The sequence below is a fragment of the Schistocerca gregaria genome, chromosome 4 (assembly GCF_023897955.1).
Source record: "Schistocerca gregaria isolate iqSchGreg1 chromosome 4, iqSchGreg1.2, whole genome shotgun sequence".
Classification (NCBI taxonomy): domain Eukaryota; kingdom Metazoa; phylum Arthropoda; class Insecta; order Orthoptera; family Acrididae; genus Schistocerca; species Schistocerca gregaria.
Window position 1 is genome coordinate 328,914,729 of NC_064923.1, and position 23,736 is coordinate 328,938,464.

At 41.5% G+C, this 23,736-nt stretch overlaps 2 protein-coding genes across 10 annotated transcripts in view; one reads left to right on the top strand and one right to left on the bottom strand.

Annotated features, from left to right (window-relative positions):
• The window catches only part of LOC126268011 (craniofacial development protein 2-like), a 492,966-nt gene that overhangs the window by 337,275 nt on the left and 131,955 nt on the right, over positions 1–23,736 (bottom strand). The gene's annotated exons all lie outside the window — the stretch shown is intronic.
• The window catches only part of LOC126268005 (F-actin-monooxygenase Mical), a 505,795-nt gene that overhangs the window by 104,729 nt on the left and 377,330 nt on the right, over positions 1–23,736 (top strand). For all 9 annotated transcript variants that reach the window (XM_049973389.1, XM_049973388.1, XM_049973387.1 and 6 more), the window contains exon 2: positions 11,361–11,430. The gene's annotated coding sequence lies outside the window, so the exon portion shown is untranslated. The remainder of the gene's footprint in view (positions 1–11,360; positions 11,431–23,736) is intronic.

The window sequence follows — 23,736 nt, forward strand, 5'->3', positions numbered from 1 at the left end:
TTGTTGCACAACTTGACTAGAAGAAGGGATTGGTTGGTAGGACATGTTCTGAGGCATCAAGGGATCACAAATTTAGCATTGGAGGGCAGCGTGGAGGGTAAAAATCGTAGAGGGAGACCAAGAGATGAATACAATAAGCAGATTCAGAAGGATGTAGGCTTTAGTAGGTACTGGGAGATGAAGAAGCTTGCACAGGATAGAATAGCATGGAGAGCTGCATCAAACCAGTCTCAGGACTGGACGCTTGTCGCCTTTCCGTTGATAATAAGCTTCAAACATATTGACTTTTGCGCGCTTTAATTTTCCGGAAATCCTCTATTTTTCCGTATCGTTCCACAAACTGGAATTTTCAAGTAACTTTTCTGCAAGTTTTACACTGTTATAATAATTATTCATGTAGAGGTGATGCCACTTTCCATAAGAGGGTGACAATAATTCCATCACTATTTTTGCTAAAGACTGTCCAGCGCCGGAATAAATCTTGAATGAACCACTCTGCTGCTACGGTCGCAAGTTCGAATCCTGCCTCGGGCATGGGTGTGTGTGATGTCCTTAGGTTTAAGTAGTTCTAAGTCTAGGGGACTGATGACCTCCGATGTTCAGTCCCATAGTGCTTAGAGCCATTTGAGCCACATCTTGAATGAAGAAATATATCCCATAATCGAATCACACAGAATTCGAATGAGTATGCCGTATTTCGTAATTTTCGACGGATTGTAAACTTCAAAATTTAATCGACCACGCTACGGTATTATTCCTTCATCAATTGAGATATTTTGACTTAGATTAACGTTTATTTAAACTTATCGGAAAAATAATCAATTACGAATTGCACTTTGATAACCCGGTCGGCGTTATTCGGTTTATTGTTGCTGTCGGAAAAATGTAAAAATGATAATATTTGTCTGAATCGGTTGCGGGACATCGTTTTGCGAAATATCGGTGTGTCTATCAACGGATTCGTTGACCAATAATCATAGATACTGGCTTTTTTACAGTTCCCATAAGGATATCAAGCCCAAACCATTTTCCAAGTTCGGGTCCCGTAACGTTGACAAATTTGGCATTTTTAAAAACCAGTTTCCTTCTGTTGCAATTTTGACTGTAGTACTTGTTGGTTTCGTTGCTAATATATTGAAATAGATCGTTCCCTGTGTATAATTCTAAGATATCCTCGACGCTCTGTGTATCTTTGGCAAATGGATCCTTCAAATTTATTATTGGTTCTCGGTAAGTCAAAGTCTGACCACTGTGCACTGCCTTCTTCGTCTGATTCAGCCGAATCAGTTGACACTCGTTGCGTTCGCCGAATTCTTCTTGGAAGTATTTCACTGTCTTCCTACGATTCTGCTTCACTTTCATTTTATTGCTATCCAATGTCTTCTTCTCAATCGGCCAAGTCGTCTCAAACGTCAGACAAGATGCGCATTCATCGTAAATAATCCTTTTCTCTCTCGTCTGCCATGATGAAAGAGCACAAGTACTTTATTATGACCTAAACATAACACCAACATACTGCAAAAGATATTAAAGTGCTGTCGCCGGCCACTGCGTGAAACTATGCTCACGACACGGCCGTTGACCGCTATATCGCGCACACCACTGTGGTGTCGCCGGACGGCATAGTGTTAATGCAGCAAGCCCAATTGTTGCTACAGTAAGTATCCGTAGGTTTTAACTGATCATCTTGAATTCTTGGAAGCAGAAAAAGCTAGCCAACATAAGGTCCCAAAACATTGTTTTTACATGCAAAATTCAAATCTGCAGGACAGACAACGAAATTCTAAAGAAATTTCTGTGATAATTTAAAAGAAATTAGCGTAAACAAACCATATACTACCACAGCAGCCACATTTAAATAAGCTGTATATGTGTTGTCTGTTTCCCGGTCGTACATAATTTAGGCGATGATGGCCTATGATCCCTTCAGTGCAATGCACTCCAATCTCGAACTCTTACGAGAATCAGCGAGATGCCGCGAGTAATGAGGATAATGAACAGGCGCATACATCAGTAGTATGGGGTATAAATTGAGAATTTTGGTTTGACAAGAGGCGTGCTAGGGTAGTCCGTGTGATTGTGGTGACCACTGTGTCCGGATGGCGCAGTGGTCAGCGCATCTGCCTAGTAAGCAGGAGATCTGGTTTGGAATCCCGGTCCGGCACAAGTTTTCAACTTGCCCTATTGATTTAAATAACGGACCAGATTATAGATCAGTGCTGTTGACCAGAAATTACATTTACATTTTACAGTGTTAACAAACCTGTCCGTTCAAACGGTACATATAACTGGACATCGCAACTCTGATTATTTACACTGTGAGCTGTTTCTGCCTGTCATTAAGTCACAAATCATAATTATGCTTTTCAATATACTTTGGCAGATCCTGAAATGACAGAGAAACAGCTTTTACGTTGCGAAAGATCAGCGCAGTTTATCAGAAACGGCGTTTACATGTTCTAATGTTGGAAACCTTTCTTGTTAAAAACGGTACACGCATGCAAATTTAATTAAGTCTTTATGCAGGACTTTGTTAGGATTTGGAATGTAAAAGTAACAACTAAATTTTTTTACTATGTTTATTCGGTCTTGTCGAGACACACATCCGTTAGTACTCTTTACTCATTACTTTCGTTACTGAATGTTATTATGTATAAATAATTTTTTTTAAATTTGTTGTAGATTCTCCTCTGACTTGAGTATGACTATCGACACGTTAATCCTTACTTCGTTTCCTGCCTATTCTCTTAAAAAGAAATAACTCTGTTCGCTTCTTTTTCTCTACATGATGTACTAAATAATAATGAATATGAACACTTATGTGCAATACAACAGATGGTTTGAAAATAGAACTAATTTTTTCATTAAGCTCAGATCATTAGTTAATTTTACAATCGAAATGAATACTTCGTAAGAAGCATGGTAAGTGAAACTAATTGATTTTGGAGACGTTCAGTTCACACACAAGCAACTCACGCCATTACTCGCTCACGGCGTTTAACTCGTGACAATGTAACGTGTATGGGAGGAAGAAATAGAGGCTTATAAACAAGGCCGACTCTGCCCAACCTGGACACAAACTGCATTCTGGAAAGTAAACGCAGCGAGTGAAAAAATGGATTCGGTGCTCTGCGTCATTGCTTACTTGCCCGATGAGAATAAGAAACTGGAGGAATTCGAAAACCGGTAAGTGGGCACAAACTGCGGGAGGAACAAAACGTGCGAGTAACGAAACGTTTCTAGTTGTAACGGAAAGGTAATTAAGAGTCTTGTGGCGTATTCGTTGCTCAGTAACGAATACATACGAATTCAACAGCTTTACTTTGGACGCAGGGAGCAACTGCATTCGACTTCACTCATGGCCCCGACAGTCTAATTTACCCTATCGGCGGTCAGCCGTACGCATTAGGATCTTGGTGCGTGAACGTGTTCCTGAAGAAGACGTATTAACGAAACTAGATTCCAATGACTGCTGATGTAACAAATTTTGGAAGATTCTCGGTAATGATTAAACAGGACAGAAAATGATGCACAATAACGCAACAACCCCGTTGGCTGTGAAATTATCGAACAAGTCAGTAGTATGCAAAATCAGCAGAAAGAAATTGTATTTATCAAAGGCCACACTGGCATTCGCGTCAACGTACAGGCTGACCGCTTGGCTAAACAAGGTGAAACGTCAGGCACACCAGGCCACCCAAGGCTACCGCTGTCTGGTTTCCTACAAAGAACTACGCAAGATTCAGTTCATCGTACGTTTTTACTGAGCGATCGGCCAGCTGAGAGTAGGTTACATTGCGGTCATGCAGATAAGATGCGAATTTTGAAGTTAGGACGCCACGTGTTGCACTTGTTGGGAGCAGTTGGTTTGTTGTCTTGAACGTTGCGCACCGCCAGTTGCAGGAAGTCTATTTCTACACCGGCTGCTGCGTCCTTGTGTCCAGCCGAGTGTAGCTGCTAGTACCTGGCGCCGCCGATTCCACTGCAACTGGCGCGAAATGCCGCTTAGACACGGAAACCAGCTTGTTTCGTGCCTCCATTCCGCTGGCGAAACAATTGTGCGCTTGTGACAAATAGTTGTCTTCAAGTTGTTGATGGGACGCTAACTAGTAGGAGGCTTTATGAAGTAGAAAATACTTACCCTTATTTTCCTACTAACGGGCACAGACAATGCCCGAAAGTGGGGAGTAGTGTAAATGAGATTTTACTTTTTTCCTCAGATACTCATGAGTGAAAGAAAAAAACAATTTGTTTTCAGTTACTCCCTAAATATGAGACCGAAATACTAAGAGGCGATGGAAGAATCAGTTTGCTTCCACCGCTGCTTATTTTTACAGTCTCTTGTTTAAGGAAGAATAGGAAATAAATTACATTTTCTTTCACACATGAGTGTGGGAAAAAATTATCCTAGAGAAGACAAGATTCTAAAATTGGCGTTTTTTGGTTCAAATGGCTCTGAGCACTATGGGACTTAACATCTGAGGTCATCAGTCCCCTAGAACTTGGAACTACTTAAACCTCAGTAACCTAAGGACATCACACACATCCATGCCCGAGGCAGGATTCGAACCTACGACCGTAGCAGTCGCGCGCTTCCGGATTGAAGCGCCTACAACCTCTCGGCCACTGCGGCCCGCAGGCATTTTTTATGTGACTAATTCCATGATTTTGAAAACGTATAGCACCCTAAAAACTAAATTTCACAGGAATTACGCGGACCTTACAATTATGTTAAACGATTGGTAGCTATCCATGCAATATTTTTAGCTACATTACTTTGATACCGAAATGGAAGCATATTTCATTGGTATATGCTAAGTCCACACTTCTGTATTATTAATATGAATTAGAATGCGACTATTTTGATTCAAGGATCTGATATTACATCCTTCTTATAATTAAACCAAGGATATTCACAAGAAATATGTGGCTTCATACAACAAACGTCATTTTTCACTGAAAATTAAAACTCTGAAATGCAAACACAAAAATCAGAACGACCGAGAAAATCCTTTTAGGTAGTAGCGAAAGCAACCATGAGAAATGGGAAATTCCAACTCCTCGAAGTGGAGAAACAAAAATACAAATACAGTTAAAATACAGACGCGCATTTTCTTGTTTTATATTTATCTGCCATAGTCCGACATAGATTACCGTGCGCAGAAACTGAAACACGAAAACCTCATTAATTTGTGTTTCGTAATACGAGGTTGAGTGACTACGTATTCACTAAATTTGATGATGCACTTACTGTTGCAGCGATTTTGAGACCATGAAACAGCAGGAGGAGGATGTCTACCAGAGACCTTAACGAAGAGCACAAAGCGGCCAGTCATCCAGTTGTTAAAAAAAGGCATCGCATGATAATGAGAAAAGAAAAGTGGGCAATACATGGAGTGATGTACATATTTCGATTAAGATATGAAAAATCTTTCATAAAGAGAGAACCAATAACATCATCGTTTATAAAAAGAAAGAGACAGTGCATTTCTTTGGGTACATGTACAGTATAAGCAATGGTCGCCTAACAAAGACGATCTAGATCTTCATAACTTCAAATGAAACAAAATCTTGGTGGTTTCGAAATTCATACAGTTGATATTCCAGAAAACCAAGTCAAGAATAAGTATAAATTCAAGAGCTGGAACACAACTACCAAGGATTCAGAGAGGAATGACAATCCAGAAGACAGAGAAAACCTCTGTGTGAGGAAAGATAGGAGTCCTTTACTGAGGGGCAAAGAGATACTGGCATGATGTCAAAACTAACAGCACAGCTAGACCTTAACATGGAAAATAATTTCGACTGCTAACACGTAATCCGTAGTGGCTCATTCCAGTGTAAAACAAAGATTAAAGGACTGGAACCATTGGCCTTTTAATCACAGCTTGAGCACTTGTATTAAGCTGACACTACACGATAGAAGAGGATCTATTTTCTGAATAGGACGTTCGGTTTGTCTGTTTCTGGTGTATTAATGCGTTCTGTGTTGTTTTCGTTGCTACCTCGAGTATGCTGCGGCGACCCACTAACTGAAAGCAGATGTACCAGAGCGAGCTAGTCCTTGACCGCCCCGACAGTTCTGTTTCTGTCGGGTCTCTGTGTGCCGCTGCCCAGAGGCCGTTTCCACTGGCTGGCCTTGTACCTTCGTTAGCTGGTGCGTCATGGAATTCACTCCCGCAGCTTTAAACTGAGGCCTTTTGCATCTAAGCAATATTTCAGTTGAATTACTCTCCTCTCTTTAATCCCAGAGCATCATTTTAATGTGCCCTACATAGCGCAACACAACAGTTGATCATGCTATTCCATCGTGCCAAGTTTTGACGACTGGTAGACAACCTAATTTGAACACTTTTTTTTTCAAATTTGTCATCAGATTCCGTATTAAGATGTTTGAATTGCGTTGTTTTGTTATCAATCTACGATATACGTAGTCAGTAAGAAGTTGACATTCTCAGCGATTAACTATGAACAAAGCTTTCATACTAATACTTCGAGTATCTTCATAATTAACAGGAATTTGGAAAAAAACTATGGTACCTGGAAGAGGAGAAACTATTTAGGTAAGCCTAACTGTATTGCTGCACTCAGAGTTTGCACAGAATGGTGTTTTCTCGATTGAAACTGAAACTTTAAGTGAACTGCAATGTTGAGAACCATGACACACAGCCACGCGTGCGCCCATTTGTGAGGTATACGCCTAGATCATCATCTTTAGTCATTTGGTATCCAGTACTGGATAAATGCGTCCTGTAAGCTTCTGTATTCATTAAGTTCTTTGTTTTTAGGCGTCCACGTTGCTAGTGCATTTTTCTGAATAGTGTCGTCCAGCTACCTGACATTAGATCATCGATTTAGGCTTTTCTAAGCTCTTAAAAAAAAAGACATTAAAATACGTTGTTGGTCTATTTACCATCCATTTGCCTGCCACATGTCATACCAACTTTTTCGTTTTTATTGCAGTCATGATTACAACTAGCATACAAGTCTGCCGCCTGATCAAATGTTTGTTTTAATGTGCGTCTTAGGAACTTGTGGGTCCCGATTTCACGCTAAGCAACGGCACCTAATGCCCACAATAGAGATGCATTTCCGCCACAGAAGCTTCCTCAGTCACTCCACAAGATGAGTGCCACTTGACATCAGCATTACACTGTCTGATAAAAAAGCGAAGCACTCAGTAAGGGAGGAGGAAGCGAAATGAAAGGTCACGGGTTGTGAAGGGAATGTGATGTTATTTCGGTGATTACAAGATCGAGTCAATTTTACAAACAACTTTGCAGTGTGTGCCCACTTATCATTACGACGTTGCACCCACTCTGGCCTAAATAAATCCACTGATTCAGTTGGGAAATGTGCCGTTAAGCTTTTGTATCCTCTCCTGAGGCCAGCTGGCCCACAACTCATGTAACTGGTCCTTGACACACTGGACACTGACACTGAGTGGAGCTGATGTCCGCCGCGAGGGATTAGCCGAGCGATTTGAGGCGCTGCAGTCATGGACTGTGCGGCTGGTCCCGGCGGAGATTCGAGTCCTCCGTCGAGCGTGTGTGTGTGTGTGTGTGTGTGTGTGTGTGTGTGTGTGTGTGTGTGCGTGTGTGTGTGTGTGTGTGTGTGTGTGTGTGTGTGTGTCCTTTGGAAGGAGCTAGGTTAAGTAGTGTGTTAGCTTAGGGACTGATGACCTTAGCAGTTAAGTCCCATAAGATTTCACACCCATTTTTTTTCAGCTGTTGTCGGAGTTGCTCTGGGCATCTTGCTGCCCACGGGAGTAGCTCGAGTCATCGAGACAAGTGCTATGCGTGGACGAGGACTGTCCCGTTGAAAAATGGCATTGCGTAAGAGGTAACACGTAAGGGCGCAGGATGTCTGTGACGCATCGCTGTGCCGCCTGAGTTCCCTCAAACACTACCTGCCGTGACCTGAAGTTACGCCCATACAGTGGTGCACTTCAAAACATTGGGAGAGTGGGACCCTTCATCAGGTTGCCGCCATACTCATCGGCTGTGGTTATCCGAGGTACTGCAGAACCGCAATTCATAACTGAACACATTGTGACATCATTCATGAGCAGTCTGTGCTCCTCGGTCACGGCACCACTCCAAACGCAGCCGTTAGTGTCGTGTTAACGGCAGCCTACGCACGAGGCAGTAATTTCCTAGTCGTACCGCACACTGGAATCGCATTCGGGAGGACGACGGTTCAATCCCGTGTCCGGCCATCATGATTTGGGTTTTCCGGGATTTCCCTAAATCGCTCTAGGCAATTGCCGGGATGGTTCCTTTGAAAGGGCACGGCCGACTTCCTTCCCCGTCCTTCCCTAATCCGATGAGACCGATGACCGCGCAGTTTGGTCTCTTCCCCAAGACAACCGAACCCAACCCTAGTCGTACCGTTGCTGGTCTCCGACCACTGGTGTAGTGTGATACAGAATGTTGCAGGGAGTCCATTACTTGTTCTCGGATGTAAAGAGGTTATGATGTGCTTGGCGCACATACGAGGATTGTCACTTGTAGTGGTAAGACGTGGTCGACCAGAACCCTTGACGCCTGCCTTCACGTTCACAAGTAGTCCAATGTCATACCACTGCCGTATCCGAATATCCCTAATATTTCGATACTGCACCCTTCGACAAGCCAGGCAATTGGTGACCCACAATGAGACCCCTTTAAAATCGTGCCAGGTGCTGGTAACGCTCTGTCACCTGAGTACGTAGCGTTTCCGTGTTTTTCACTGTGATCACTCAATACGTGATACAGTTCATGCCCGTACCGTGCAGGCGTGGTGACAACACTAAACACGAACAACACTAATGCCGCTCTTTCTGTCACAAATAATTTCAGTTCTTAAGCATTGACATACCTGCCAGTAGTATGTCCGCAGGAAGTTACATTAACATCCTTCCTTCCCTTCTGGATGCTTCACTCTTTGTTAGGCTGTGTAATTTAAATAATTTTTTTGTATGGACGGTACTGCGACCAGGCAGTCACTTTGAGCAAAAAGTGAAGCACATTGCGACTCCAAGTTTCCGCTACCCTCGAATCAGAATATAAAGCAACTTGCTGCTTCATCATAGAATGTTTTGAGAGATTTTAATGTGCACATTCCCACACACAATTTCTGTATCATCCCATGGACTTAAACTATATCTTATTGAAGTCGTCATATATTTCAAAGATCACTTGGCTATTTCACTTCATTACAAATTTTGGTATAGCTCTGACTCGTCTCAGAAACATTCCTTTGGGGTCAGGTCGGGATTTTCGGCAGACCAGCCCATTTCAGGAATGTCGCTGTTCACAAACAATTGCTGCACAGTGTCATGTCCGAACTGTTCCTTACTGTACACAGAACACAATGCTGTGAAACGTGTTCATATTCTTTCGCGTTTAGCATTTTCTTAAGCGTAGTAATGGAATTACACCATTAAACACGAAAAACATCGCCATAACATAACATAACATCACCATACTTCACTGTTGGCAACTACACATGATGGCGGGGAACGTTCTCCAGGCATACACCAAACTCATATAACTCAAATCCTTTCCTCGGGTTGCAATAGGATTTATCTCTCCAAATCGCTCGTCTCCAGGCGTTCACTGTCCATTGGCGTCGCTCCTTACATCGCCCCAAGCGTCGCTTAGCATTGACTACAGAAATGCTTGGCTTACGAGGAGCTGTTCGACCACTGTGTCCCATTCTTTTTAAATCTGTACGCACATTTATTGTGCTTGCTGGACTGCTAGTAGCTCCTTCCACTTACTTCATGTGATTTTTTACAACCGCTCTTCGCAATGTCCACGATCCATGTCACTTAGTAAATGAGGTCTGTCTGGTCTTGGTTTAGCTATGGGTGTTCTTTCGCATTTCCACTTAGCCACATTACTAACAGTCGACTAGTGCAGCTTTAGAAGGGCTGACTGGAATGTCCTCGATGGTTTTATTACTCAGGTGTCATGCAACGACTAAACCATGTTCAAAGTCACTGAGCTCTCGTCACCGACCCATTGTGCTGTTGCTGTTTCTCTACTATCAACTCGATACACTCCATCTGCTTTTATGCCGGCGGGTCAGTCTGTCGTGGAGTCTAGCGGTTAATTCGACATTACAGAGGGGTGTTCGGGTACTTTTCAGCAGTTATCGTACTTATTGCCTCCCTTCTAAATGAGACCGATCGCGCCAAAGCTAGTTGTACTACGGAAGTAGATAAATATCGTTTTTATTCTTTCCAGTTAGAAGTTGACTTAAATACAAAAAACGATGCTTCCCTTATCACATAGAATGAATGTTCGACAATAGGATACCGGCCGAGGTAGCACTGTAGTTGAGGTATTGTACTGTCATTCAGAAGAAGTGGAGTTCAAACCCCTGTCTGACCATCCAGGTTTAGGTTTTCCTGTTCTTCCATCATTTCCCAAAATCTCATAGCTACGGTCGATTTCCTAACCCATCGTCCTACGACCGTGTGCTCCGTCTGTAATAGCCTGGTTCTCGACGGGTTTTAAATCCAAGATTCCTGTCTACTTTCTACAAAAATAAGTGTCGAAGATTAAAGAAACACACTGTTTTTAGTCACACGGATGACGCACTTCGCCCCATTTTTAAATGAATGATCGATCACTACCCACTGCTGCCAGCATCGTTATGCCCCTTCTTCTGAATCAGTTTAATTATCTATGATTAAGCTTTGTTATTCATATATCTAGGCGCTTCAGTCCGGAACTGCGCTGCTGCTACGGTCGCAGGTTCGAATCCTGCCTCGGGCATGGATGTGTGTGATGTCCTTAGGTTAGTTAGGTTTAAGTAGTTCTAAGTCTAGGGGACTGATGACCTCAGATGTGAAGTCTCGTAGTGCGTAGAGCCATATGAACCATTAATGTATCTAGTCTGTTTTTTGCATCCTTTTCTCCGTATATACATACATTCAACTCTTCTCCTAGATGTCTCATTTATCCATGTGGCATTCCCCGCTCACTTGTCTTTCTTCATTTTTCGGTGGTCTTGCACTGTGAAAATCTGGCTTCATATTGTAATCGTCTTTTATTATTGACGGCTTTTATGTCAATTCACAGTTTAATGGTACGTAATTCAGAACTCGTAATACACTATTCTTTCTCGATGCCCAGTACACTATTGCTACGCAAATTAAACAAATTTTCGTTATTGGTCAGTGGGTTTCAACTGTTTAAGTACACCGTCACTAATATACAAAACTTTGAGGAGTTAACGCAAGGCGCGCAAAACGATTACTTTTTGAAGTGAAATTGTTATTGAGCAAGACTTACCTTAAAATGCCTTCATGTTAGAAGTTTTTATGCTGTAACAGGGTGGCTATAAAACTGTTTGTTTTACCGTTGCAGAACTCAGGGTCAAACCGTGTCCCGAGAGGATGCTTCCTCGTATCTCCAGCACCGCCCTGCAACCTCTCACGTGAGTATTAACAACTCGTTAATGTTGCTTTGTTAAAATACTGCACGCTCTGCAATTTTCCTTGAAGGGCAGCACGCTTATGTCTTACCAACTTACAGCTGATAGTTTATCTTGCAATGTCATCAATGGCATTACTGTCATACTTCATGGTTTATTAACTTTAGAAATATCATTAAAAATCTAAAAGATATCAATAGACCATTCTTGTCTGATTACGTACACTGTCAAAATGACAACCTCGTACCTGCCGTGCTTAGGAATGCTGTCTTTATTAGTGTGTATGTCAATAGCATGTGATGTTTCTTCGGACCACAGGTAACAATCGAATTTTTGCCTCTTGAAGATGGTTGTTTAGATGCCATTGAGGTAATTTGACTTCTGACACACATTTGTAACGGAGCCGCCAACGGATAAAATGGCAATAGCGTATGAAAATGTGTAACAAAGGAAGCAAGCAAACAGAAAATTGAGAATACATCATTCGCTGAATGGTAAGAATGTAATATTGTAGCATGTACTCCCAACTTGTAAAAAGCAATATCATAATATTATGATATTATACACACAATAGACAGAAGAAGAAAATTCACCGATATAGATTGGGTCAGGATGCATGCTAGCACCACAAGGAACTTGTTTCCACTGTTGCTCCAGCTAATAGCATCCCCGATTCTTTAAAGAATTGAACTCCCAAGTATAAAACAGCTTTGAATGTGTGATTACAAATGAGTTATTTTGTTAAATGTTTGACGTCTAATGAGTTATTGTGTTAAATGTTTGACGTTAACTCTTAGAATCCAAACAAAATGAAAAAACTATTTAAACTTTCTTTACAAAATTAATCTTTATTATTATAGTAAACAACGAGTACCAGATGAAATTGCCAAAAAGGAAACAACCAATATCGTTTTAAGGAGGTGATTTCACTTTGGAATATAATGTAATTTTTTTCTCAATAATAACTTTTACTACCATAGTAAGCAACGAATACAAAACGAAACTGTCGGACAAAAAGTAAACCATCAGTTGTTTTAAGGAGGTGGTTCCTCTTTGGAACCACTAGGAATACAGTTTTCAGCCACCTATTATTTCGTGTGGTATACTTGAAAGAAATTTCGCGTTTTTTTCTAAACATAAACGCATTTATCGGATTTCCCGTGAACTCATAATGCCTAATACAAATTACAGTCCTAAGTAACAACAAAATTAAGGCTAAAATTTAGTAACTTTATATCAAAAGAACATGCTGCCCCAGTAGTTTCATTGCGAAATTACTCATAAAACCAGTAGTACAATCTCAAATTGATGTAACAGTAACTTCTGATATAATTATTTTCGCTGTCAGTGGTCTCCAGTACATAAGAAGGGTAAAAGAACTGACCCACAGAATTACAGACAAATATCCCTAACTTCGGTTTCCTACACAATCTTTGAAAAATATTCTCAGTTCGAATGTAATAAACTTTTTTGAGACTGAAAAACTTATGTTCACGAATCACTATGGTTTTAGAAAGCGTCGCTCTTGCGAAAATCAGCTTGTCATTTTTTTGACACGACATACTCCGAACTATGGATGAAGGGAAACAGGCAGATTCCATATTCTAGATTTCCGGAAAGCTATTGACAGGGTGCCGTATTGCAGGCTGCTAATGAAGGTACGAGTACTTAGGATAAGCTCACATACATGAGTCGGGCTCGAAGACTTCTCAAGTAATAGAACCCAGTATGTTGTCCTCGACGGCGAGTTTTCATCAGAGAGTCAGGAGTGCTCCAGGGAAGTGTGAAAAGACCGCTGTTGTTCTCTATATACATAGTTGATCCGGCGAGCAAAGTGGGAAAGACCGCTGTTGTTCTCTATATACATAGTTGATCCGGCGAGCAAAGAGGGAAGCAATCTGCGGTTGTTTGCTGATGGTGCTGTGGTGTACGGTAAGGTGTCGAAATCGAGTGACTGTAGCAAGATACAAGACGATCTGGACAAAATTTCTAATTGGTGTGATGAATGGCAGCTAAGAAACCAGTAATGTTCGGATTCAGTATTACTAGTGTCCTGATTGACACAGTCAAGACGTTTAAATATGTGAGAGTAACTTTACAAAGCGATATCAAATGGAACGAGCATGTGAGAACTTTGGTCGGAAGTCGAATGCTAGACTTAGGTTTATTGGGAGAATTTTAGGAAAGAGTTATTAGCCTGTAAATTAGACCACAAATGGGACGTTGATACGAGTATTTGGGATCCATACCAAGTCGGATTGAAGGAAGACGTCGAAGCAATTCAGAGGCGGGTGCTTGATTTATTACTGGTAAATCGACCAACAAGTAAGTGTTACGGAGGTGCTTCGGAAACTCAAACGGGAATTCCGGGAGGGGAGGCGACGTTCTTTTCAAGAAACACTGTGGAGAAAATTTAGAGAACCAGCATTTCAAGGTTACTAACGAAAATCAGATTGGAGAAATTAGGGCTCATACGGAAGCAAGCAGACAGCCGTTTTCCCTCCCTCTATTTTCGAGTGGACCAGAAAGGGAAATGGCTAGTAGTGATACAGAGTACTGTCCACCACGTACCGTACGGTGGCTTACAGAGTATCGACCGCAAATGAAGTACCTCAGTGTAAAACTGGATGTCATTGTTTTGCAATGGCATCGGTGGTTTCAGGCCAAAAAGTCTAGTACTTCAAATAAAAAATGGTGGCTTAAGACAGAAACCACCGGTGCTCAGATGGTTATGCATGTAAGCTAGAGAAGTTTAGAAAATTTTTGAAATCATACTTAAAATTTGTTGGAAATCGCTAAGCTCTTTCATTCTCGAACACTGGATGAATGAAGTCCGGGTATTCGCTCGCCATCAGTTGCACTGCCTCAAGACAGTTGCTAACTGTAATCCGTGTCTTACTGTTTTAAACTTTTAAATAAGATATTCCTCTTAATGAGCAGATCATGACAGCATTTTAAATTTTTAAATTCGATTAATAATTAGGCTAAATATTGAAAATCAAATTTTTGTTGGTTCTGGAAGCCGTTGGATAGATAACGTGTCATTGGTAAGGGGTTCCGGGAAATTCGCTTAGTAACATAGTTTCGCCAGCTGCCGTCTGGCGTGAAAGGAATCTCGCACGAAGTAAGTAGTAACAGAACACATAACTGGAATTGGAAATACGTTCTATAACTTTTAAATCGTAATTAAGAATTCGGAACTTCTGTTGTAATACCATTTTACTAATGCATGTGTACAGACGACCGTTCCTGCGTCGTAATGAGGTAAGAATTTGCCACATACCTTCAATTTTCCCTAGACAGTTACAAATAAAAAAAGACAATATTGAAATATGTAATGTTGCTGTATTACCAGTGCCATTTGCAGTAAATTGTATTTAAGAATGATCGATGTTACGAATACAGAAGCAACTAGAATAAGTAAGCTTTGTGACAAGCAGGGTATCTGTAAAACAGATTTTATTGTCCAACAAATAATTTAAGGAGGACGATGTGTAAATACTGCAGGAAAATTACAACTAACAATGTCCACCACTTGAATCACTTGTGAAGCGTTACAGTGAGAAGCCAAGACAATATTGATAGCCTGTTTAGCAAAGATCCAGTCTGATTTAAAACTACTGGACAACATGATTGAGGATCAAGTGGCATCCTTCAGCTATATGGATCCTCAAACTAACCTAGATGATGATTAATATGTAAGATATAAAAACGAGATAGACTTGGTCCTTTATCCAACTACGAACAAGAATTTCATTGGGCTTTTTTCAGAGACTTTACGACGCAGCTTGCCGCGCCCTATTATTTACTGTGAAATTCCCTACTCTTGTCATTTCTGGTATCCATTTATTCGTCTTTCTCTTTCTGTTCATTTAGGCTAATGTGATTCTTATCGATGACCGTTGAGCGATTCTCAGACTTTGATGGTTTGCGCATTGCAGTCCCATACTATAAAACACGTCAGCCTACCTAAAAAAACCAAGGAAAATTCAACGTTGGAATATTACATTAAATTACGGAAATAACCTGCTCTAGGTAAAATCTTTGCCTTGATTGCTAACGTGCTGAAATTTCAGAACAGTTTTTCATATATCTGATATTCAAACGGTGATTAGTCGTAGCACTGATACGTAATAAATCTTTTCACTTTTGGCGACCTATTACGCATGAAGACAAAAAAGAAGAGACATTCGCACCATGCCTCGGATATAAACTTTAAATACGTATCCCAGATGGAGAGATTTAAAAATGGTTCACTATTGCAGTCATGGCAAGATCTCGCTTTACGTGATCATGGGACCTGAAAACTCGTTAACCGCAGAATGACTGTGTCGCTTCTCCACGGACGGGCGTGATAATGAACTCCTTATCAGGATTCGAAGGAAGATTTAAAAGATAGTGAGGTAGCAGTAGTTATCAGATACATGAGTACCTGAAATTCCGAAAACTTCAGATAACATGAACGGGCTAGAACACGATCGAATTACACTGAAGAGGGAAACGTGTGAGCGCGCGTTTTGTGTGGTGAATATTCGTTAATAGTTCCTTCTGTGTGACAGGCTATCTGTTTTGAGACCTTCGGTGGCTGCTTATAAAGGACACTTTCTCTGCTACATATTCTTATTGTGGTAGACATCAATATCATACCACTCACAAGAATTCAATCATCGTCAATCAGATGAACAGCTAACGTCACAACAGTTGCTAAATAAAAAGTTATATTTACTGTCTTCACAGCAACTTAACGATACAGAAGTCACCGTGCACAATTCAGTAAGTAATCTCTCCTAGACTGTCTAGAGATGCGTTTTGATATGTTTCATTCTGGGGGCAGGTTGCTAATTATGGATCAGGTGTTGTCATGGTACGCTCGACATAAGCTCAATTACAACCAAAGCCGTGTTTTGAAATGTCGCAGGTCAACGATTGAGCTCTACGAATCACGTTCGTAGGGAACTGTAGAGTTACATAAGGTCTTGTGCTACGAATGGCGGTAGAGGTGCCATACGAGTAAGGTAGACACACGGGGGCTGTAGAATATCCTGGACGTACTACTGTGATGTCTCCGCGACCGCAAGATCTCTAGAGAATCTGTAATTTATTTCCTTGTTTGCAACACTGTTGCGAATATTATCTGTATCAAGATAGAATGGAGATTAATCTCTAGTCCCGTGTGTAGTTGCGGCGTTCCATTTACCAATAACAACATGCCATGTGGCACAACGTGGTGCACATACAATAGATAGGTGAACTATTCGTGCCTCAGTTACGCATGCCCCCACTTTTTTCTTTATCACTCTAATAAGTATTTTCATAGCTATTAAAAATTCACAGTCACAAATTTTAGAACTTTCTGTATGGGTTTAGAAACGTTATGGGACTGGGAAAAATTATTTTATAGTTTTTAGTCTAATTTAAAAACGTTATGTATTAAATTTATTTTTATTAGAATAATCATTTCTCATATATTCGTTCACTAATTTTGCACTTTATGGCGGTTGTGACAATTGCTTCTGTCATTGGCTCTTCGATGAATATGATGTCTCAGTATGCTTGAACTTGCTCATGGTGTATCAGCTCCAGCTGTGATGTACACATTTTACCAAAAGTGAATACAAGTCCCCGGTGCTTCCGTCCATTTTTTTGTGAGCTTCTCAATTGCATTTGCGTCACTGTTGCTACACTGTTTTTCGAAGAGCCCTTCGCTCTCATGATTTGAGTTTTTGCGATCAAGTGCATATTTTTCCAACTGCCGGAAATGATACATTACTTCGGGTTAGCTTTGAGGCAGTTTTTGTACATTTTCTTCCGACCTCAGTCTTGGCTATTACCCTTAGTTAGTTCACAGTGGAATATACTTTTCTAAATGGAAAGGTCAGGCATATGACCTCATATTGAATACACTGGAGTAAATACATCGCTAAAATGCTTCTGCGCACGTGCTGATGCTCTTTCCTGTAATGCTGATGTTCGTCCGTTTATCCTGCCGAATAAATTCCTAGATGAAACTTATTGTCAAATCAAAGTACCTCGTTGCCGGGAGATTAATACTACCAACCAAACCTGGACTCAGACACGCTTCACAAACATTTTGAAACTGCCAAAACGTTTCGTACAGGCTGCAGCGGAATGCGTGAATCTGTTAAATTTGCGTACAGATTCAAAGTGCGTAACTAGATGAACTGGTTAAGAGACGACTCCACAAAAATTAAGGTTCCAGTATCGGATCTCGGTCCGCCTTGCAATTTTAATCAGTAAGCGAGTTTCGCATGCTCACACTCCGCTGCCAAGTGTAATATACGGCCTGCAGTTTTCATGGCGTATGTGACGCATATCTATTCGAATACTGCAATTATTTTAATATGGCGTCTCTAGAGACACTATGTCTCACAATCATACAAGAGCCTCGTAAGTTGCCGCAAATCGGGTGCATCTCTTCACATGATTATTGTTTAACAGTCTGTCACACACACAGCGTTCCAGAATCTGCTTCAGCAGAAAATTTAATATTCTGCAATTGATATCGGCTAACTGGTTGGGTCATAAGATACTTACTGCAAAATTCTGCCCTTCCAAACCGTTTACCTAAGTCTGGGACACATGTCAAACTGGATAAACTAAAGAGAATAAAAATATTCGAAAGGAACTGCGCGTACCGTCAATGCGTTTGTTTAGTCAACGTGGGAATGGCACAGAGACTCTAGTAAACTGTAACACATTTTATAGGTTGATCTCATTATGATGTGTACCATCTTGAAACCATTCCAGGAAAAACTCAGGTAAGTGCTTTCCACTTACGATACTGAGAAGCTGAAAGAACACGTAATACTAACTGGATGGGATCGGAAATTCAGCACTGTGAAAGACCAAAATATTTGAGAATTACCTTGGATCACACCATTTGTTTTAGGACACACTATAAGGGGTCCAAAACTAAAAATTTGCAACAAAAACACCATCTTGAGAAAGCACAAGTACTACTTGAGGAGGAATCTCCAGTCCACTGCGCTGGAACTCTGGTTTTCTGTGGGAGAGTATAGACCACAAGTTTGGGGAGCTTCGGTTCACACCAGACACAGAACTTGGCCTTACCCGAGTCAGTCGGCTTATTTAAGGGACGCTTCAGACCAACCCCGTGGCTCGCATTGCATCCCCACCCAGATCACAGAGTGGCACAAGAAATAGAACGGAATAAGCATATTGAAAGCCCAGAGCACTTGATGTACACACCTGCAACATGTCGCCTTATGTCTAGGAAAAGTGTTTTGCAACGAACCTTACCATTATACGTCAAGCCAGATTCCATACGCGTTTGCCTGTAGTAAGAAAGTGCACCTAAGCAAGACTACTTCATTCCAAGGGAGGGAATTAGCTGCGGTTTCTACCTACTCTACACTTCTTGGAGAATCCTGAATGTACTAAGAACAGGAGAATGGAGGTACAGAACATATTTGGTCATGTGCAGGTATGAGAACTTTACGTGCAATTGCGGAGCGGGGCGCCTAATCACCTACTATATAGTAAGTCAAAACAGGGCGAATCTTGCACTTAGATGTTTTAAATGTCACCGTGAAAGGCATAGAAGTTCGAAATTCTGGAGAGAAAAGAGTATCATTTTTTTCTGGACGCATGAAGTAAGTATTACAACAAAGGCGTTGCGCATCATGGAGAGCTTTGCTTGCAAGATTGTGAAAGGCAACTTTTCTAAGTGAGTCAAGAAACATGCTGTTCTTACAACATAAAATTCACGTGTTGGCCACGAAGCTAAAATTTGAGAAATTCTGGCTCTTGCGGTGTGACACCGAGCGTGTTCTTTCCCAGGACACCACACGTGAATGGTTCGGGAAGGAAAACGGGAGGATACACTGGTACAGCACGCACTACACAGTGATGTGGCGAATACGGATGTAAATGTAACATGCGTCAACAATTATGTGTAGTTTGTTCTCTGGTTGTATATTGATGACATTGTCATCAGTATAATGAAGACCCACGACAGCTATTAATTCCCTTTTCGGTTGTTTATCCTATAGAGACTGTACATTTTTTTTTAAAAAAAAAGCTTTGATCCACGAGATTAAGCACATTTTCACATGACATGCAGTAACAATGTATTACTTTGAAAAGCTAATCTAATGATTTCGGTATTTCATCCACGCTATACCGTTCACAAATATTGACTCAAATTTTTTATGGAACTGACGTGTATTTATGTTTAATGGTTGTTGAAAGTGAATTGAAAATTGATACAGATATGCTACGTGCCTACTCAATCTCTAGAAATAAAAAGTATTTTATGTAATATTTGGCGTTTCCCATTTTTGAGCCAAATTATAATTTACTGTTAATACTGGCATTTTTGTACGATTCCTAATTAAAAATAAAAGGTTATTATTATTGATAAAAAGTTTGGTACAATGCATGTTATTTGATAAAATGTTCAAATGTGCATTTCTAAGGGATTAAACTGTTGAGGTCATATGTCCCTAAACTTACACACTACTTCAACTAACTTATGCTAAGAACGCACACACGCACACACGCACACACACACACGCGCGCGCGAGTGAAGCCTCGAACCTCCGGCGGGAGGGGCCGCGCAATCCGTGACATGGCGCCTCTAGCCGCGCGCGTTATTTGACGTTTCTGATCGTTACGTTCTTACGATTATGAAACTTCAACGCTACATATCCAACTACCGACCTCTAGTTAAATGATTTTCCAGTGTGTTGTATTGAACAGTTCTTGGAAATCTTTCAATTTTCAGAAGCGATTTTTTCGAGATATTTTCTTTTTAATATCATCGTATTATTTTAGGGACGTGATGTCCGGGCAATGATCTTTAAATTCGTAGGGCCGGCCCATGAGGACCCTTGTAAGATTATTCAGGCACTGAATAACAGAGATTTATGTATTTATTTACGAATTTCTCCTATCATTTAAAGTAACTACTGTTTCTGCCGTCGTTGATCATGTAGTATTAAAAGGTTGTGAATGTTTAACTGTTTGCCTCGGCAGGAAGCACAGGGTTATATCTAATTAGTTTCAGTCGCCTCATGGAGATACACCTGTATACAGCCGTTACATGGACGTATATCTAAAGCACGGATGTATCTGTTCAAAATGTCGTTTGGTAAGAATTATTCCTACTATTCCAAAGTGATCAGCCTGCCGGTAGCTCCCGTGTCCGTTAATTTTTTGTTTGCTTTCAAACAGAGATTTTTTTTATTTAGGCAGACGTATCGGTCGCAGTATTCGTACCTTTGTAAGACTGTACCCGCAGTACAACTGAGGAGGAGCTTGTTCCAGCGTGGATTAACATTCCGGTTGAGACCAGTATTAGGATTAGTGACTGTCAATTTTTCTCGTATAAGTAACATGATCGATTTCTTAGGCGCCACTTGTTGTACAGGCAGTACTACAGCATTGTCAAGTGGCAAAGTAATGTCTTTTCGCGATCCTGTGGAATCCACAGAAACAGTAATACCTAATAACGTGAATTTTTTTTACGGAATGCGTCACCTCTCTCTTAAATCTGCTCGCGTATTCATGAGAACAGTCAATTTCAGTACACCGTAGTACTGGAAAATAATGAATATTGGCCTTTGTGGTGGTCCTCTATAGGATTTGACCTCCATTTTCCAAAAATTTTCTCGAACAGCGAGCCATTTGGGGAAGGGCGCCTTACAAGGTGCATCGTGTCCATCATGCACTGAAACCTATCGCAACCTTCGTTGACGTGGATCTGCACTTCTGCTCACTTTCCAACTGTTGGGGGAGGTCACCCTCCTGGGTGCGTATTTTTCCATCAACTCTGCAGCATCGTTTTCTACGCTGACAATAATATTGGACTTGTTTGCTTGGTGGCACCTGATATCCAGCACGGTAGCCAGTCCGTTGTGGTGGGGCCACCATGTACTCAGCTGGTTGTAGCCCCCTGACCACACAGGGTTCTCTCTGCTGATACCTGCGCTGTTAACTCCCCATGCGTGCCAAGGGGTAGATGCCCATCCCGTTGCGGCATCGGGACCTCCGGCAATGACCACCCTGTCTTTGCTGCGGCTGGGTGGCGCCCGTGGGAAGGGCACCTGCTCGGAGTGGGTGGCATCAGGGTGGATGACACGTGATAAATCGTAGTACATCATCTCTTGCTGATGGTCAAACACCAGCAGTCTATAAGCGTTCATAAGCTCAATTCACTGCACAAAAGTACGACCCCAAATCGTTCCCCTCCCTGGCTACACCATGGGAGGAACGTCAGGCTAAGGATGGCAGCAGCTCTTATTCGCCCAGGTACCTTGTATGTTCGAGAGCTGAAGGGGAATCTTTCATGACGATGAAGCCACAATTTTTTGTTTTTATAGGACAAGTTTGGGGAAGGGGGGGGGGCTTATCCAAAATGAGATCTGGGCCAGTCTTGATCAAAACAGCATTGTCTGGCCAATCACAGACGTTACTTGTTACAGGCTCGGGGATGTTTCTGTAACCATCACGCCCCATAAGAGCTTAACTATGGTCCAGCGTATCACATTTCTTAGGGACCTTTATTTTCAGTCCGACGACGAGCTGCGCGCAAATTTAGAACGCCGAGGTGTACATTTCGCTCACGGGTGACAGTGGCCCATATCTTGGTGAGCTGTCCTCCTTTGGCTGCCCTGCGACGGACTCTTCAGTTATCGGACTCGTTGCCTTTAATTTTAGCTGTCAACGCCTCATCGGCTAATTTAGTTTTACGTTTTATACGCGGGCGGGTTTTATCATTCTATATGAGCTTTAGCGCATGTCCTTTCTCCCTTTGTGTTCTCCACTCTAGTGCTTTTAGGGTGGATGTTTTAATGTGTCGCAGTTGGCTGGCTACGATCATCTGCTCTCTTGTTTTTACCCCCTTCTACCTGTGTCTTTCTTCTCTCTATGGTTTTTCTTTTCCTGTTTTTGTCCATAGTAGAGTTGGTTGTCCTGTCATTTTCTTGTTCTCCCTTTCTCTTGTTATTGTGCTGTACGACTCCTTTCTTTTCTTCATTCCGGTGTGCAATTATTTTACTGGGAAAAAGGGACCGATGACCCCGCAGTTTGATCCCTTCCTACCCCCCCCCCCCCCCAAACCCACCAACCATCTCTCTCTCACTCTCTCTCTCTCTCTCTCTCTCTCTCTTTTTTTCTCTTTCTTTCTCTCTCTTTCGCGCCGTCCCTCCTCTCTGTTTTCTAATGAGTCGGAGATTTCGATATAGTTTATCATATTACTTGTAACTTTTTTGCCGAAGATGATATGGTATGGTATGTTATGGATTGGTTTGGTTTGATTTGGTTTTTGTGGTCGTGTTGTAATGGAAACTACTGATGCAGAATTGTTCTGGCTAGCCGTTCAAGCACGGGATTCTGCTTCTTTTGAGGTTCGTCATCTGCTCTTTCGCTTCTCTAAAATTACAGTCTTTCTTCATCCTTCTGGTAGTTTGCACACTGGGTGTTGTCCATTACCGTGCTCAAATACATGATTACATCTAACTTCGTCTGAGTCTGCTCCTTTAGAGTTCCTTAAGTGTGGTTCAGATACTACAGACAGATCCACTATAAAAAGCGGCGTGGGAGCTTAACTCATATATAGTACGGAATACGAAATACAAATGCGGATTTTTTATTTTTTTTTATTTTTGCCCTCGTTGGCAACGTTTCGGAAGATGCATTTTTAAAATTGTTTATCTGCGTTAGTTTTACCAGGAAATCATCAACTAGACACTAAATTCCAGCCTTAAAATATTGTAAGCTGTTGGATTTTTGAGATATGTATACGCCGTATATTCATTCTAAAGAAAGTCCTGATGGTACAGTAACGGATTGGTCTACCTGCGTCACGAGAAAATGATTTGGAATGTACCTTTGCTTTGAGTATTTCCTGGGCCTTTCATATTGGACGCATTTCAACACACTGCAGCAGTGATGAACAAGAATCACCTTGTCAACATCGTTCATACATTTCATGTGGTGTTCCTTAGCTGTGGATTTCTAGTACCGACGGTGTGTTTTTGGCATTTCTTGTAAGCAGTGATTTCTCCCACTATCATAGTCCACGCCCGCAGTCAATCCCCACATGGAGACAAAAACGTGGATGTGTGTTCTGTGTTGAACGTGTAGTCGAAAATTTGATAAGCATCACCGCAGCTGCGCTGACGTTCAACCACATCCGCGCTTCCCAGAAACGCCATTCTGCCTACTGGGTTCATCTAGTCCACTCAGAGTTAAAGCGAAGGCCAGGCGGTGCGTTTAATCTGCAGCCGGCGCTACTTGTAGAAAGGAACATCTTAGCTCTAAAGA